The 17,789-nt window shown below is 47.6% G+C and overlaps 1 protein-coding gene and 1 pseudogene across 4 annotated transcripts in view; both read right to left on the bottom strand.

Annotated features, from left to right (window-relative positions):
• Positions 1-17,789, bottom strand: part of Lrch (Leucine-rich-repeats and calponin homology domain protein) — a 205,195-nt gene that overhangs the window by 153,288 nt on the left and 34,118 nt on the right. The gene's annotated exons all lie outside the window — the stretch shown is intronic.
• Positions 6,066-12,915, bottom strand: LOC140216216 (uncharacterized; annotated as a pseudogene).

Genomic DNA, 17,789 nt, shown 5'->3' with positions numbered 1-17,789 from the left:
CAGTCCCCTCGTGTACGAAGACGTGTTGTGCAGGGTGTGCAGCACAAAAGCAGGTGTGGGGCACACAGGTGGGTACGGCGGCTCACATTTTTTTAACACGACAGTGTTAAGGGCCCCGTGTCGCAGAAAATCCAGTGTCGGTGGCAGACGTCGCTTCGGCGAAAAGAATTTCGAACAAAATTCCAAACCATAAATACCCAACCACTCTTCTACCACCCAAGTTGCTCGTACCTTGTCTTTCAGCACACAAATGTAATGAAAAAAAAAACCATAATGCACATCCTTTATGTTAGCTCTTCAAAGATTGAAATATTAAAAGTGCGAAACAATAACAGGAGATCAACCCACGTAAGAGGTCGCATTTCTACCAGAAAGCTTGCCTTTGTGCATAGCGTTTGCCGCCAGCATTACCCAGTAAATATTACAGTTACATAAACTGCAGTTGCCGAGAAGCATGAAAAGCAGTAAGGGGTCTTTGAATGCTATCGCATTCCACTCTTGAAGGTGAAGCTTAAGTGTCCTTCAAATTTTGTTTGTTTGTTTTTCAATCTTCATTCACACTCGGTGCCGACAACTAGTAGCCAGATTTAGTTGCTATAGCCAATACAGTGCAGTCCACTTATAACGATATCGATAAAGACGAAAAATATGATCGTTATAACCGATGATCGCTATATCTGGACTGCAGTTATCAAAAAAAAAAAAATTTTTAGACGCGTTTGCGCTGTTTACCTTTGCAGCTCTGAACTCGAATTTGCTACTTGCTCTGAAGAATAGATGATGTATACAGTAGGCAGTGAAAAACAAACTTTATTTCTAGCGCCAATGACCGTGTCAAGGATTAGGCGCGCCGAAATAGTCCGAAATCTGCACTTGTTTTTGCGGCAGCTTCAGCTTCACAACCGCGGTGTGCATGGATTCCAGCTGCTGCGCGAACACTGGCGGCAATCCTTTAGCATCATAAAATCAATTAAGGAGCCGATCGACGACAGTGCACTTTGCGTGGACATCGTGGTCGGGGTCAAGGAGCCACTGTCGATCTCGTTGTCACTGTCGCTGATGCCGTCGCCTCCGTCGCACAACTTTGCGTCTGTCGAGACAGCACATCTTCGGCGATCGCCTCGTCGGTGACCTCATCGCAGAACGAGGCAGCACTGTCTGCAGTCAAAAACTCCTCCTTCGACACACCACCTGTGTCACCAGTAGGAACGAACTCCCAGAGCTCGGTTATGTCAGCGACTTCTACCGGGTCGGTCTCAGCGGGTTGGGGAAGTTCGTCCTTACGCACAAAGCCCGCCTTCTTTAAGCCATTGGTGATGAACCACTGGTAAAGCGCCTCTTCAACATCGGCGTACAAAGGGTCTCTAACCCCTTTTCCGCTGATCGGAATGGCCGCTGATAGCTCCTGCCTTCACAATCGCGGTGCTCCCGGTTTTCAAGATGGTTGATATCGTTAACTGGACGAGCTCATACTTCTTCACGAGGGCGCTCACCTTGAAGCCGCATCGAGAGTCCTGCAAAATATCCATCTTCGTGTCAAGCGACACACCTTTGCGATTTGTCGGCGCCATCTTCGAACTGGGTTGAACCGTTGGTTGCACGCTGCTTCAGTGGCGTCAGCCTGCTACAGTAAAACCTCGTTAAACCGTACCCGCTTAAACAGTAGTTTCGGTTTAAATGTAGTAAAGTCAATTCCCCGACTCAGCGGCCATTGAACATAATGTATTTAGTATCCGCATAAACCGTACCAGCTTATTGCGTACGCATCGGTTAAAACGTAGCGTTTCCACTTTTCGTCGCGCGAACACGGCGGTGCGTCGTCTCCACCGGGCGGTCCGGCAGAACAACAAGCCTCAGAGATCGGTATAACGGCCTCCAAGCGCCCTGTGCGTTTGCACGTGAAGCCGCATCAACATCAACATCATTTCGACGCCGTGCCAGAGAGCGAGAGAGCGTTATGGCGTCGTGCAGCGAGGACTCGCGTCATGCCGAAGCTCGGATAAAAAAAGACGCCGGGTGCTCAGCATAGAAGAAAAATTAGACATCGTCCGTGCTATCGAACGTGACATGAAGAAGTCGGCGCTGGCCCGCGACATGGATCTGCTGTTGACTACAGTGTGTGGCATTTGGAATGCGAAGTTGCTCGGCAGCGCTGCTGCGACCGCGAAGAGATGTCGGCTACGAGGTTCGACTTTTCGTCATCGTTGCCTCTGTTGTTGCCGAAGTGTCGACTAGCGACAGTGATGAGGACGACACGGAAAGCGACAGCACGGGCGATTCAGGCCCGATAGTGGCAGAAGCTGCGCGTTACGTCAGCCTCGTGAATGCAATCGTCGCAACGAGAACAGGGGCGCGATAACGTAACTATTCCAAACGAAAAGTTTTCCGAACTCCGGCACCCGGCAATGAAAAAGGCGCCCCGGAACTTATGCAGCACTAGTGCGCGCGTGCACGGAGAATACGTAACGCCAACGAGGAATCTGCCGTGCGAGTGTTTGCCGAGAGGAGGGGGGCTGGCTGAGAAGCTGGCACGCAGCTTGAGTAAGTTTGAGGCTGCTGTCGTCGTGCTAGGCCGCCGCGGCATCAAACGAAAATAACACTTATGTCGCGCGAAGTGAATAAATACTGCATGTTTTTTCCCCTTTCATCGCACTCTCTCTGAGTTCAGTTTTCTACAGGTAAGTGGGCGATGTCATGCTATTTCGGTTAAACAGTACTACCGTTTAGTACGTACTTTTTCCGAGCTCCGGCCGACTACGGTTTAACGAGGTTTCACTGTATCGCGAGACAGACGCGGGACGGGCGCCACCGCGCCGCTTTGCTTGTCGCTTCTTTTTTTCTTTCTCTCTCTTTCGGAGCGACTGTGGCCGACGCGCATGAAGCAGCTAGCGCCATCTTGTGGTGCACTGCGCCAACGTTGGCTGCGCCTACTCGTGCGCGGGCGGGGCGAGACGCGCTGCGCGGTAATGGCGGCAGATACGAACTTACGGAGGTAAACATCGCCTCGTCTCGACATCGTTCGTTTCAGGGAACTAAGCAACGCAAACGTTACGATTATTTGGCACGGAAAACGCCATCCAGACTGCAAAATTTTGATCGTTATATCCGATATGCGGTGAATAACCTATCGTTATAAATGGTTTTTTTCCCCATAGACCTAATGCATAAAATGACACTCTCATGTCGACCCATTGTTATAACCGATATATCGTTATATGTGGTATCGTTATAAGTGGACTGCACTGTAATGTGACATGGGAACATTATAGCAAGTGGTTTATTTTACCATAGAACACACACAAATGTGTCGCAGCTGATCACTGCTAAATCCGAGTGTTGTTAAAACAAGTAATGCTATAGGTGGGTTCGACTGCTCTTAAAGATTATGGGCTTTTACATGCCAAAACCACTTTCTGGTTATGAGGCACACCGTAGTGGAGGACTCCGGAAATTTCGACCACCTGGGGTTTTTTAAAGTGCAGCTAAATCTAAGGAAACGGGTGTTTTCGCATTTTGCGCCCATCGAAATGTGGCCACCACGGTTTGACTGCCCTTCTTTGAATCGAATTAAAATTTATGCGTGTTTTTCCCCTTGAACTTTTTTATGCAACTTGGTTATAACGATTATTAGTTATAAGAATGGAAATTTTTTGGCATTCAAATATTATTATACGTGGGTTCAACTGTATTCCAATCCATGTATTTAGGCTAGCTGGCTCACTCTATCGAAGGTGCAATAAATGTCCTTTTTGCGTTTGTAGTGCACATAGTGTGTCCTGTGTTCCTAGAATTTTCAAGACCCCCCAATGTACATACCTATGCCTTGCCAGCAATCACAGATGATAGCATGACATGTGCATTTTTAAGAACCAGCTGCAGAAATGCATTGGGTATAGCTATGTGCTTAGATTGAACGACGAGTTAGTAAGTTTAGAGTGTTTTCCTTCCTTACCATGTGACTGAAAGATAAAAGACCGAAATGGCCAGAATATGCGTTAGCCTTGAAAATGCATATTATGTTCATTTAAGAACTATTCAAAGAGAGGTGCCTAATATACTCGCATACTGCTCACACCTGCGACATTGGGAACGAAAAATGTGTTTTTTTCCCCTCGAATAATCACTGAACTCTCGAAGGTTGTTGCAGCCACAGTTGTCAGCTTGTTCCGATGTCAGTACTGACACCCACTCGAAATAGGTCAGGCCAGAGAAATTTTATTCATTCATTTAGTGACGCTAGCGTTCGCAAAAAAACAAGGCCTTTGCAGTTCCTGCTTGTGTAGAACATGTGGTTTATTAAATGGTAAGCACTGTCGAGAAAAGATAATTCATTGAGCTTGCAGTCGTTACGTGAGAACTCTTATTTGCAGCTGCTTCATTTTTCTATTTAGCACCTACAACATTCCAACCTGAAGATTTATCCACACACTTACTGTGCCTCCCAAAGTCGCATCAATTTTCCCACAAAAAAGTGCGATCATTATGCCAGTAAATACGGTATTGAAAGATCTTAAACTATATTCATAAGTGGTTTGCTTCACTGCAGCTGGGTCACGTAAGTGTCACAAGCTGAACTTCGAGACTGATAAGCAATGCCTGAAGTGCTACTCAAAGTGGGAGACTACTAAAGAAATGTCCGACGATTACGGCACTTCCTAATGTGAAAATTTGAGCACAACTCGATATGTGTTTTCGTTTATCAATATATTGAGGCAAAGAATTTGAGACCGAAATCACCGGATTGAATTGCAGTGAGCCAGTGCTGTCAGCACCTTTGCAAAGGGAGGGGCAGCATGGGAACGCTGGCATGATGAGCAGCTTTGGAGCCAGAAGGGCAAGACGATGAAAACGAATGAGCGTACAGTGACACTAGCACGTCTACATGGTTACGCCTAGGGACGGCGACACTCAACCCAGGAGCGGGTGCCGAAGAGCTGCGCTCTAATACTATGGCACCGTCTCGTAGTCTTGTGCGCCATTCTGCTTTCCTCCTCACCCTTTTGCCATACTCTCCTCGTCTGCTTTCCGCTTTATGCTTTCACTGTAACCTTCTCCTCCACTTTCCTCCTCATGCTCTCTTAGCTATCGTCGCCTTTCATCCCCCATTGCACTCCGTATTCACTCTTTCGTCTTTTGCTGTGCTCGTTCGCTTGGTTACGAGGGACGGATGTCGATGCACGCTGATGCTCAACGCAAGAACAGGTACCTAAGAGTTGAGCTCAAGAAAGAAAAGCCTTACATCAACCTAAAACTGCTAAAGCTACAGTTTAAGAAACAAATATTCAATCCTCAATGAATATGTTGAAATGTACCCTGATGGTGTTCCTCATATACTAAAGAAGGAAGAAAGTCAAGTGAACTCTGCACAAAACTTCCTAAAATATTTGTGAACCGACTGTCACTGCTTTTAAATATTCTCAGTAGCAAGGAATTAGACAGATCAAGAAGTTGTGATAACAGTGATGGAAAGCCATATGCTCCACAAGGATTATTTCTGAATATGATTTGAAAATGCCTACGCTAATCTAAAAACTTTCTGCATCAAAATATTTTCCTTGTTAACTACTGCATTTGTGCAGTTTATCTACAATTTACTTTCTGCAGAAATTACTAGCTGCAAAAGCAAATGAACCAAATACTGCCTCAAGTTTCTTTATGCTGCGTAACAAAGTTACTTAAGCAGGGTTCGTACAGGCTTTGAAGGCACAAATTCAAGGGTTTTTAAGGACTTTCAAGGCCCCCAAAAGTTTTCTTCAAGGACTCATTTCAAAACTCAATTTAGTACCCTTTATAGTAAAACAGCGTTTTTAAAACATGCTGCAACCAATTTATTGAACACTAAGAAAAAGACGCACTTACAGACTAGACTATTAAGCAGGGTTCGTACAGGCTTTGAAGACACAAATTTAAGGGTTTTTAATTAAGGACTTTCAAGGCCCCAAAAAGCTTTTTCAAGGACTCATTTCAAAACTCAATTTAGTACCATTTATAGTAAAACAACTTTTTTAAAACACGCTGCAACCAATTTATTGAACACTAAGAAAAAGACGCACTTACAGACTAGACTAGTTGAATAGTAAACTAAGACAGGTCGTAACAAGCGTTAATGAAAGCTCCTGAAGCTTTGTGATTATTTCTTGCTTGATGTTTAGAAGTTCTTCTGCCTTGCTTTTTGCCGTTTTCCTAAGGCAATTTGACTTCACAATGTGCATGAAGTCGCCTGTCTCTTGTGCTCTCTCAGCCAAGTTGTCTGCTGAAGCTGTCAGATCAGCAACGATTGCTTCAAATCTTGCTTTCTTTCGCTTTAAAGGGCCCCTGAAACGGTTCGGACAAATTTTGTAGACGCGTAGGGTACAGCTTAAGTAGAACATTCGCACCACAATTTAAGTGAAGCGTTACGTATTAATGGAGCTACAAGCGATTAGAAGTTACCCTCCTCCCCAGCCATGCTTTTCCTCCTCAACTCGTTCGCCGAGCGAGCGGGGCTAAGCTCCGCCTTCACTGGTCCTGCGTCACGATGCGACGTCACATCGTCCACTTCCGGTTGTTTTGAAGCCCGCCCCCGCCCGCGCGAAACCTCTCCGCAAGCCGCTTGGCTGTCGACCCCAAGCGAGAGCTATCGAAGCAGCGTGCGTTGCGAGCATTCTGTCGTAGCGCCGAACGTGTCTGGTATTCCGTTAGCCACAGGCAAGCTGGTCATATCGGCAAATGACTGGAGGCATAAACTCAAGCTGATGAAGGAACTTTGGCGCAGACGTACGTGAGCGGCCTGATCGGTCTGCACGGTCCAGACACTTGTTGGCGCAGCGCTTAACCAGCCAAACACAGCGCTAATATTGCTCTAACCAAGTGTAAAACATTTTAAACATTTATAAAAACAATGTGTTGATGATTACACTCCTGCGAAAAATACGCACCAGCAGCAAAAAAGAATACGCTTCGTTGCTGCTACTGTGTATGGTTGAGCTCTATGCCACCAGGTGGCTGCACCATGCAGACCATTCACACTTGCCCTTCTGCTCATCTCGGCTCATCCCGTTACGGCACAGTCAAGCAGCCAGACCCTGTCCCCTTGCGCTTACGTTTGCCCTAATACGGGACTCGCGAAACGCTAGTGCGTTAGTAATCTTCGGTGTAAAGTGACGGCCACAAACGCGCAAATCCTGGCGCCGATCGGATAGCGGCAGTCCGATGCGCAGCAGCCAGTTCGCTCGTACGCTGCCCTGCAGAGGGACACGATGTCGCAGCTTGACATATTGCCAGTCACTACGTTTGCAGTCCACAAGGCAACAAAGTCGAATCATAGTGCTCTGACCGCGGAGCTCTCGTCAAAATGGAGTACGTTGTAACACAAGAAGACGACACTTGCTGTGTGCCGGAAGTGCTTAAGTGTACTGAAAAATTGTTCTTGTGCATTCTCTTTCTGCTACTTTCTCTTTATAAAAACAAATGAACTAACATTCCAACTATTACGAAGATCATTTGTTTACCATAAAGTTGGAAAAATTATTGATCACGCGCCCTGGTCAGCCAATCAGATAGCTCGCCCACGTGACGTCATATGGGTTATTTGCATCATATGGGTAGGGGCAGCTTAAAATTCCGCCGAGCAGTGCGCTGCGATCGACAGCGATGTGCATTTTTAAAACCTTATAATAAATTACACGCTTTACGCAGAGCACTTAGATGTGTCAATTAATGATCAGAAGGACCTACTCTAACGACTCAGTACGTTTGTAGAAAATCGCCAAAATCGTTTCAGGGTCCCTTTAAGGTATCAATTTCTTCCTCAACAAGGCGCCTCTTTGACTCTGTTGCTTCTTCAAGTTGCTCCTTCTTCGGCGCCTCCAGATATGCATGATAACAATGCCTTTTTTCAGCTGAAACGGACGTCCTCAACTCCTTTGTTATAGGAATGTTAAGGATGCCACCTGCCTTATCAACGGCATCACATATAACGCATTGTGAGACATATGACAGACTTTTCAGGTTTTACACACAGACCTGCCGGTTGACACTAAATCATCTTTCCACAGTTGCCTGGCCGTGGCTGAGCACAAGCAAAAGTTGGACTACTGTCCAGAGCTATCTCAAAGGCCCGCAAAAGTTTTTTCAGGGACTCATTTCAAAACTCAATTTAGTACCCTTTATGATATGAGTATGTGGACTGGGACCTTTTTCGAAAAATCAGAAATGAAACAGTCGCGCCAGACGAAACGTATGCAGATCTGCTAGATAATCTGAACATGGCAGTTAAAGGAGCAACCAAAGAAATCCTTACGGGTGTTGAAGTTCCTAAAATGGACTCGAGACTTGCTCACCTTCTTGAGGCCAAACACGCCCTCTCAGCCAGGTGGAAGACCCAGAAGCTTAATCGTAGACTCAGATCGAAAATCGCGCTTCTTAACAAGGAGATTGAAACCTATTCGGCCCAGCTCGCCCGGCAGCAATGGGATGAGACGTGTACCGAAACGGACGGGCATATGGGAAGAGGTAGCAAATGGAGCTTAATGAAAAGTCTCCTCAACAATAAACAGTCTAAGGACACCCTTAGCCTTGCAACGGATAGGCTCATTAAGAAGCAAACCGTAATCGGTCTCACCGACAGGGAATTACCCAACAACTTAGCACGTGCTTATCTCCCCCTCGCCAAAGACGCGGATCGCCCGGTAGAGCATGTGAACTACATGGGATTCTCGGCACCTGATCTAGACGAACCTTTCACCGTGTCAGAGATCAGACATGTTCTCTTCAATCTAAATGGCAGATCAGCCCCCGGACCTAATGGAATCACGAACAAACTTCTCAGGAACCTAGACGATAGGACAATCGAGATAGTCACAGCCAAAATAAATGAGGTATGGAAAAGTGGACACGTCCTGATAGACTGGCGTACCGCAAAAGTGGTACTCATACCCAAACCAGGAAAACCTCCACATATAAATATTCTGCGGCCTATTTCCCTTACATCATGCATCGCCAAGGTTGCGGAGCACGCGATACATAACAGGACAACTGAACATATTGAAAACAAGGAGCTCTTTAGACACAACCTAATCGGCTTTAGACAGGCGTTGTCCACACAGGATGCTATGCTTTTGCTAAAGAAAGCAATCTTTGATAACCCTACTCGCGACGTGAGAGGGATCCTCGCACAGGACCTCTCCAAGGCCTTCAACAGGGTCGCGCATAAACACATCCTGACAGAGATTTCGTCTCTCAACCTGGGCCAACGGTTTCATGATTACACCAGATCTTTCCTCGCGGATCGCAAGGCACACCTCCGATTAGGCATGGTCACGGGAGGACCCTACGAACTAGGCACCTGCGGCACCCCGCAGGGCTCAGTCCTCTCTCCACTCTTATTTAATATAGCCATGCACAAAGTCTCCACTCGCCTCGCTGCAATCCCGAACGTGGGTCACGCCATTTATGCAGACGATATTACGATCTGGGCGCCGGGCGGATCGCTAGCCATGCTCGAACACTCGTTACAAAGCACGTTGGAGGCTACTGAAGATTTTCTTTTAAACACGGGCCTTGAACTCTCCCCCGCTAAATCAGAGCTACTGATATACCGCCAGTCCAGACAGGGGGTCAGAAATCTTGCGCCTCTGGAAACTCTGCCGATAGAAATTTGAGCTAAAAATGGGCATCCCATACCGAGGAAGGACTTGGTCAAGATACTAGGTCTCCTCATTGATGCCAAGGGCTGTAACTCGACGGCCCTCAACAGGCTCACTGGACAGGCTAGTAATGTCCGAAGACTTGTAGCCCGTGTCTCAAATCGAAGAGGCGGTCTTAAAGAGGATAATTTGCTCAGAGCTTATCAGGCATTCTTTCTGAGTCATCTCATCTACATTGCGCCGTACCTTAATTGGGGTAAAGTGGAAAAGGACAAGCTCGACTCTCTAATGAGAGCCGGCCTCAAGCGAGTGCTCGGCCTTTCGCAGTCCACAAGCACTGAGAAGCTGCTGGAGCTAGGACTCCATGACACCATCGATGAGCTAATAGAAGCTCACACAGCGACTCAGATAATGAGACTTTCATCCACTAAGCAGGGTTTAGGATTTTAGAAGAAGCAGGCATCCAACCCAGACCTGAACCGGCAACCAAAGTTAGCTTGACCCGGGAAACCAGAGCTCGCATCATGGTTGACCCCGTCCCATGAAACATCCAACCAGTACATAACCAGGGTAGAAAATTCGCGAGAGCAAAGTCCATCCTTAAAGAGATCAATCAGCAGAAACTAGATGCCCTCTTTGTCGATGCTGCCAGATATGACAGTGGGGATAAGTTCCCTGTCTCGGTGGTAGACGCGGGGGGCAACCTGGTCAATGCAGCCTCTGTTTATTTTAAGTTTGCCCATGTGGCGGAGGAAGCGGCGATCGCTCTGGCTTTTCACAGCTCAAAAGTTCCCGCTATCGTCTTTTCGGACTCGCACACAGCGGTTAGATCCTTCTCGTCCGCCCTCATATCTGAACAGGCGATCAAAGTTTGTGAGTATTGTGATCAAAGCACTTCAAAGGACTAGGGAGAGTATTGAAGGAGGATACAAAATCTCGTGGTTCCCAGCCCATCTAGATAACTCAATTAACCCGCTTGGATGTAATCCTAACGAGCAGGCCCACCGGAGAGCGCGCGATTTCACACACCGCGCTGTCGCGGGTAGCCAGGCTTGGAACGAGGTCAACATCCACAAAGATCCATTACGTACATTTCACGAAATTGTTTCCCATTATCGACTAGGCAGAGGGAGGAGGACATTTCCACCCCTCACCCCAAATTCAACAAACCTTAAGCTACCACACTAAGACTCCTGCAAACCCGTTCATATCCCACTCCTCGGTCTCTTAACAGGATAGATCCTGAACACTCACAGTTGTGCCCCAAATGTGGTCATGACTCATGCTCCTTTGACCACATGCTCTGGCTGTGCCCAGCCCTTAACGCCTCTCCACCCATCACGAAAGAACAATGGCAGGAACCTCTCAAGAGCAGCAATCTCCACATTCAACTTGTGGGGTTCTCCTCCGTACTCTTGGGACAAAGGAACGACAACACAGTAGTGCAAACAATCACAAGGGCATTTATTGCACCTTTCATAGATCAATGCTTGCTAGCGAAGTTGCTATCCCCAAAACATGCTGATGGGCGCGCGACAAATCTAGGAAGTCCGACTCACCGCGACCAGATAGCGAGCGATCGCCCCATGCTGGGTCCCAACGCCTGGTCGTTCGCGCGTACGGTCACGCGAACGGTGGCGCGTTCGAAGGCAGGCCACGCGAGGCGGTCTCGCAGAAGCTTGGATCGGCGCCCGCGTGGGATGTCCGCGCCGCTTGACGATCTCGAACCCAAGAGCGAGCGCCTTGTCTTGCCCGCACCCAAGTAACCCTGCAGCAGTGCGACACTCGCGCCATCTCTCGCACTGCGCTTGTACCACTCCGACCGCCACGGGCGCCAGGCCACGTGGCGAAGCCGCACTGCAGGAGCTATGCGGGAAGACATGATATCAGGGGACGCGTGAGAATCACGCATCCCCACGAACTCCAGGCTGTCCAGAGGGCCAACGACATTGCCGCGGGACTTGATCTCCCGGTTCCATTGTGGGCGGAGCCCCCGACTTGATCTTCAGGAGTCTTCGGTTTTGGCTCCCCGAGGTCTCAGTCCCTCAGGACTCAAATAAAGTTCTTGTCATGTCATGTCCAGAGCTCAGCGTAGGATGAATTGAACTTTAGGAGTTCTAAGAGAAAAATGTCTAGCCTGTCAGAGCTCTTTTCAAACAATCGCAGCTTGTGCTTCTCCATCTGCAGCATTTCGGCGTACTCAGAGAGAACAGAGACCCGTTAGTGATCACTCAACCTTTTTGCAGCGATGAGGGCATTCAAAACATTCTTGAGTCCTGCTAGGCACTGGTCTGGCTTGGTGCACATTTGACAGGGATCCAGTAAGGAAAGGCCTCTAACCAAAGGGAATTTTAAAGGACTCTTCTCAAGAACCTTTTTACACACACTAACAAGCAACTGCTTGCATTCCATTTTAAATGCAAACGCATCTTTTGCACAGACCTTGGAATTCTTCAAAATTTGTTCAGCTGCATAACCAATGTCCACTTTCTCAAGTGGTGTGTGACTGTTCACATCTTCAATGTTGATTTTCAACAGGCCTGCAGTCCCAACTGACGCAGAGAGAACTGAACACTTCACAAACTTTGTGAGAAGCTTCCTGACAATTGTTTCGAGGTCCCTTGCCAGAAAAAACACAAGTGGTTGGTCTGCCTGATAGTCCGTCAGGAAAGGTTTCAGAATTAGTGCAATCCCAAGGGCAAAGTTAAGTTTTGCTGGGACTAGTGAGTCACTGGAGAAACTGAGCAAGTTTTGAAAGGGGACACATTTCGGCTAGTTCACTTCTTTCTTGCAGACTCAATTTAAATTCTCACACCAGGCCACAGTGAAAGGGCTCGTTTAATTACCGGAACGTTTTCAACCCAGCGATGGGCGACGGACTTAAGGGGAAAGGTAGCCCGACGAGTCACCGCTACGAAGTCCTCTCGCCTCGCCGGGGAATCTTCAAACAATGCACATAGACTAGACAACAGAATGTCCACTCCCCACTTGCTGGCAGTTACACCTGCCCTGTAGGCATTGTGCACAACGTGCAAACCGCAAAGCCTACATCTAGGCATTGTACTTGATAGTTTTCTTGCAGGTGCTCCTGAAAGCTTCTGAAAAATTTCAAGTTGACATTCGATCCATCCATGGACACTTGTAGGATTTTAACAAGTGGTAATGGCTCCAGTGCCTTCAACAATTTATCCTCGATGTCATCTGCCGTCGCGTGGCCCATAAAAACGGATGTGAAGTACCTTTTTGTTATTTTCTGAGATGCATCCCAGTACCTGACGTGTATATCCATCTGCTTCTAATGGAGGTAATCATTTGGAATTCATCAAACAGAACGATGTAATAGTCGCACTTATCTATCGCCCGATGAATGGATGATAGAAAGAATGGTCCAAGACCATGACACGCGAGGTACGCACACTTTTTCTCTCTCCATGTGAAGACCTTCGCCACTTCGCTATCAGGAAACATTCTCTTGAACAGATCGCTTGTGTGGGCGGGAATATGCTGTACAAGTAATGACACGTGACAACTTTCAAAGCCCACAATATTTCCGATTCTGTCACTAAATTGTGAGCCTTGCTTGCGGCATTCACATTGGAGGAATGCATTTCAACCACACGAACGGATTCACCACACTCGCGTGATGTCACCTAGTTCAACATGGAGCTACCTGCTGCGTTCTTCATGCTTGCACTGTGTTTCGAACTCCTCTTCTGATCTGTGGGTATTTAAGCAGGTGGTTCTTCAAAAATAAAAACAGTTGTTAGGAAGCGCTCGTCCTTGTGTTGCCTCTATTCTTCGTCCCTCTTTGTTTGCGCACAAAAAGTTTTATGAACTCCTCTTGTGGCTCTTCAGCGCAAACTCTCCCATCGACGAGATGTCAAACACTCTCTACCTTGCGGGTTTCCACAGAACTACTAGGTCAAACTCTTGCCTTTGCTTCGTGTTGTCGACAAATTCGACTTCGCCCTGCCATCTGCTAGCCGCCTGGTTAGCTCCGATGGTAGAGCGGCTGCCCCGGAAAGGCGGTGGTCCCGTGTTCGAGTCCCGGACAAGGACGAATTTTTCTTCAACTATGAGGCTTTTCTTTCGAGGAACCTGTATGGGTTTCCTTTGTAGCAATTGCTACGAGCGGGTGGATGTCCGATTTTCCCTTTATTCATTACTTCTCTCCACCTTGCGGGTTACCGCAGAACTACTAAGTCAAATTTATTGGGTGTAATCTGCAATCCATCTATATCGCATGATGTGCTGTTTTTTAAGGACATAAAGGTCGACTACTTCTTCTGGTGTAGCAGGTTCAAAAAAAGCTGTGTAAGCATTGGGAGCACCCAGAAAGGAAGTCGTGTTTACATTCTGCGTGCTTGGGGTTAAAAACGTAAAGTGTTTGTTAAATGTGTCAGCTAATTCTTCACTACTAATTGCTTTGTTATCAATTGTCAGCTCTAATTCCTGCTTTTATGAGGTTCCGACAGTAGAAGTTTATTTACTTCACACCAAACGACATCACTCCTAGTTCCCCCTCCATTGAAAACGTTTTCAAGATGTGTGTTCTTGGCATTTCTCAATAATTTATTTAAAGAGTGTCTGTATTTTTTTAAGAAAGTGAAGTCCGCAGGATCCCGAGTCTTAAGAAACTTTGCATAAAAATAATTTTTTTCGCGGATCATTCTGAGGCATTCATCAGTAAGCTATGGTTTCCTAATCTTTCTCGATTTTCTTATTCTTTTGTACGGGAAGAAAACTTCGTAAACCTTTAAAAGTGTATGGATAATATATTAAAGCTTCATTTGCATCTGTGCAGTCAAGTACTGAGCTGAAGTTTATTTTTTTTTATTTTCGTGCGAAAATTTTCTAGAGCTTTCTGATTAATTGCTTGAATCTGAAGTGACTCAGCATGATAACACTTCCAAAATGCGCGACTAACCTTATATATCATGTACACGGGCGAGTGATCCCCTATGTTTCCTTCAATTACACCAGACTGCACATAGACGTCCGAGCTATTTGTGCTAAACAAATCAAGCAAGCTTTCGGAATTGCAACAAATTCGTGTGGGTGCCGTAATTATGTTTCTGCAACAGAAAGAATCAAGAATAATCTGCAATCTCCGCAACTTCGGCGTATTTACTAGAAGATTAATACTGAAATCCCCGCCAATGACAAGTTGCAAGTGATTTGTGCTGATAAAGCACAACAATGTTTCAAGAAACACAAAAGAAATTCTCAATGTCGCCGCTAGGGGGACGATACACAACAGTGAAAACACACTTGTGCGATTCTAGACTTAACACATATCATGGACCTTGCTACAGAAGGGTTATAAGTAGGGTTCAACATTAGAGGCTTTTGTTTTCCCAAAATATTTAGAACTTTTCTAGTATTTATTACCACCTGAAATAGTGGTTTTCTTTGGTAAACATATTATTCCAGATGAACTTACACTGTCTTTTTCAGTAGATAACTTTTTTGTGTTGGCTTACTGTATTCTTTTATTTGACTCTCATACCTACTGTATGACTACAGATCCTGGTCTTCAAAAGTATAATTTCTGTCGCGAAGCTCTTTGAGCAGAAAGCGTTCGCGACTAGAACGCTGAAGCAGCGAGAGGTAGTGTAGCCGACCGAGCACCGAAACAAGGTTGTTCTTTCTTGTCGTCGCTGTCTCTCTCCTAGCCACAGCCCCACTGCACCTTATTTTACAGTACAGTTATCTCCCCCGCGGAAAAGGAAGCCGTCCCGGCGACCTACGGGTAGGACAGCACAGGCGGATCATAGTAGGGCTTGAGACGCTGGGCATGCACAATTTCGCGTCCACGACGGCGATGATCCAAAGGTAGCTCGAGGGGTTCCACAATATAGTTGACTGGAGACGTTTGGTTGATCACGCGGTATGGGCCTTGGTACTTCGACGCGAGTTTCGGTGACAGTCCGGTGGTAGAGGCTGGAACCCAAAGCCACACTAGCGAGCCAGGAGCATACGATACAGGAGCATTGGAACTTTCTCGATGGTGCTTCTGGCGTTGCTGGTCTTCTGACGTAAATATACGGGAAAGCTTGCGACACTCTTCTGCGTGTGCAGCAGCTTCGGATAGGGTAGTCGTTTCCGTGGAGTCAGGGCGGTACGGAAGGATAGTATCCAGTGTGGAAAAAGGTTCGCGTCCGTACAGGAGAAAGAAGGGCGAAAATCCTGTGGTAGTCTGCGTGGCGGTGTTGTAAGCGTAGGTCAGGAAAGGTAGAACATGGTCCCATTTGGTTTGGTCGGATGCAACGTACATGGCCAGCATGTCACCAAGAGTGCGATTAAAGCGCTCGGTCATGCCATTAGTCTGCGGATGATACGCAGTAGTGGTGCGATGAATGATGCGGCATTCTTTGAGGAGAGCCTCGATGACGTCGGAGAGGAAGACGCGGCCTCTGTCACTGAGTAGTTCCCTGGGAGCTCCGTGGCGAAGGATGATGTGGCGCAGGAGGAACCAGGCGACGTCACGTGCAGAAGCGCTGGACAAAGGGGAAGTTTCCGCATAGCGCGAAAGATGGTCGATGGCCACGATTACCCAGCGATTGCCATCTGATGTGGTTGGCAGAGGTCCATAAATGTCGATGCCTACTCGATCAAAAGCACGTGCTGGGCAAGGCAAAGGCTGTAATGGCGCGGTTGAACGACGAGGGGGATCTTTACGGCGTTGGCAAACCAGACAGGAGCGGACATAATGATGGATGAATCGATACATCCCCCGCCAGTAGTAACGAAGGCGTAGACGCGCGTATGTCTTCAGGACCCCTGCATGCGCGCACTGGGGATCGTCGTGGAACGCTGCGCAAATATCCGAACGCAGGTGTCGCGGGATGACAAGCAACCATTTGCGGCCGTCCGGGAGGTAGTTGCGACGGTACAAGAGCCCGTCGCGAATGGAGAAGTGATGTGCTTGGTGACGTAATGCGCGATTGGTAGTGGGTGTCGATGGGCTGGACAAAAAACGCAGCATGGACACAATCCATGGGTCTTTCTTCTGCTCCAGAAGAATGTCCGTGGCAGCAAGGGAAGACTCGGACAATGAAGCCTTCGGGAAGCTAGCCTCGTCTGTTAGCGGCGAACGAGACAAGGCATCCGCATCCGAATGTTTTCGGCCAGAACGATACAGCACGCGAATGTCGTACTCCTGCAGTCGAAGGGCCCATCGAGCAAGACGACCGGACGGTTCTTTTAAGGACGACAGCCAGCACAGCGAATGGTGATCAGTTATGACGTCAAACGGGCGGCCATAAAGATACGGACGGAATTTGGTTATGGCCCAAATTATAGCCAGGCATTCCTTTTCTGTGGCAGAATAGTTCGATTCAGGTTTAGTGAGTGCACGACTGGCGAAGGCAACGACGTACTCATCGAAGCCAGCCTTTCTCTGAGCGAGAACGGCCCCAAGGCCAACGCCACTGGCATCCGTGTGTATTTCAGTTGGAGCACTTGGGTCGAAATGACGCAGGATTGGTGGTGACGTCAAGAGACGACGCAGCTTCGTGAAGGCGGCATCGCAATCCGGTGACCAGGTTGAAAGGTTGTGGCCACCATGAAGAAGCTGCGTTAAAGGTGCTATTATAGAGGCAAAATTGCGGATGAAACGGCGAAAGTATGACGCTAATCCAATGAAGCTTCGCAGTTGTTTCGAAGTCGTTGGTCGGGGAAACTGGGCAACAGCTTGTAGTTTCGCCGGATCAGGGAGTACACCTTCTTTCGACACGACATGGCCGAGCATGACCAGCTGGCGGGCAGCGAAGTGACACTTCTTCAAGTTAAGCTGGAGGCCAGCATCGGCGGTGCACTTTAGGACGCATTCAAGTCGAAGTAAGTGGGAAGGAAAGTCCGGTGAAAAGATAACGATGTCGTCCAGATAACATAGGCATATCTGCCATTTGAGGCCGCGCAAGATGTTGTCCATCATTCTTTCAAATGTGGCAGGCGCATTACACAGGCCAAATGGCATCACGGTGAATTCAAATAAACCGTCAGGTGTGATGAAGGCCGTTTTCGGACGGTCTGACTCAGCCACTGGCACTTGCCAGTACCCGGATCGTAAGTCTAAGGATGAGTAGAATTCAGCGCCTTGGAGGCAGTCTAGCGCGTCGTCAATACGGGGTAGCGGATAAACGTCCTTGCGTGTGATCT

This window comes from Dermacentor andersoni, chromosome 2 (genome assembly GCF_023375885.2).
Source record: "Dermacentor andersoni chromosome 2, qqDerAnde1_hic_scaffold, whole genome shotgun sequence".
Taxonomy (NCBI): Eukaryota; Metazoa; Arthropoda; class Arachnida; order Ixodida; family Ixodidae; genus Dermacentor; species Dermacentor andersoni.
Note: the sequence above shows the minus strand (reverse complement) of the source record. Positions and strands in the feature narration are given on the sequence as shown.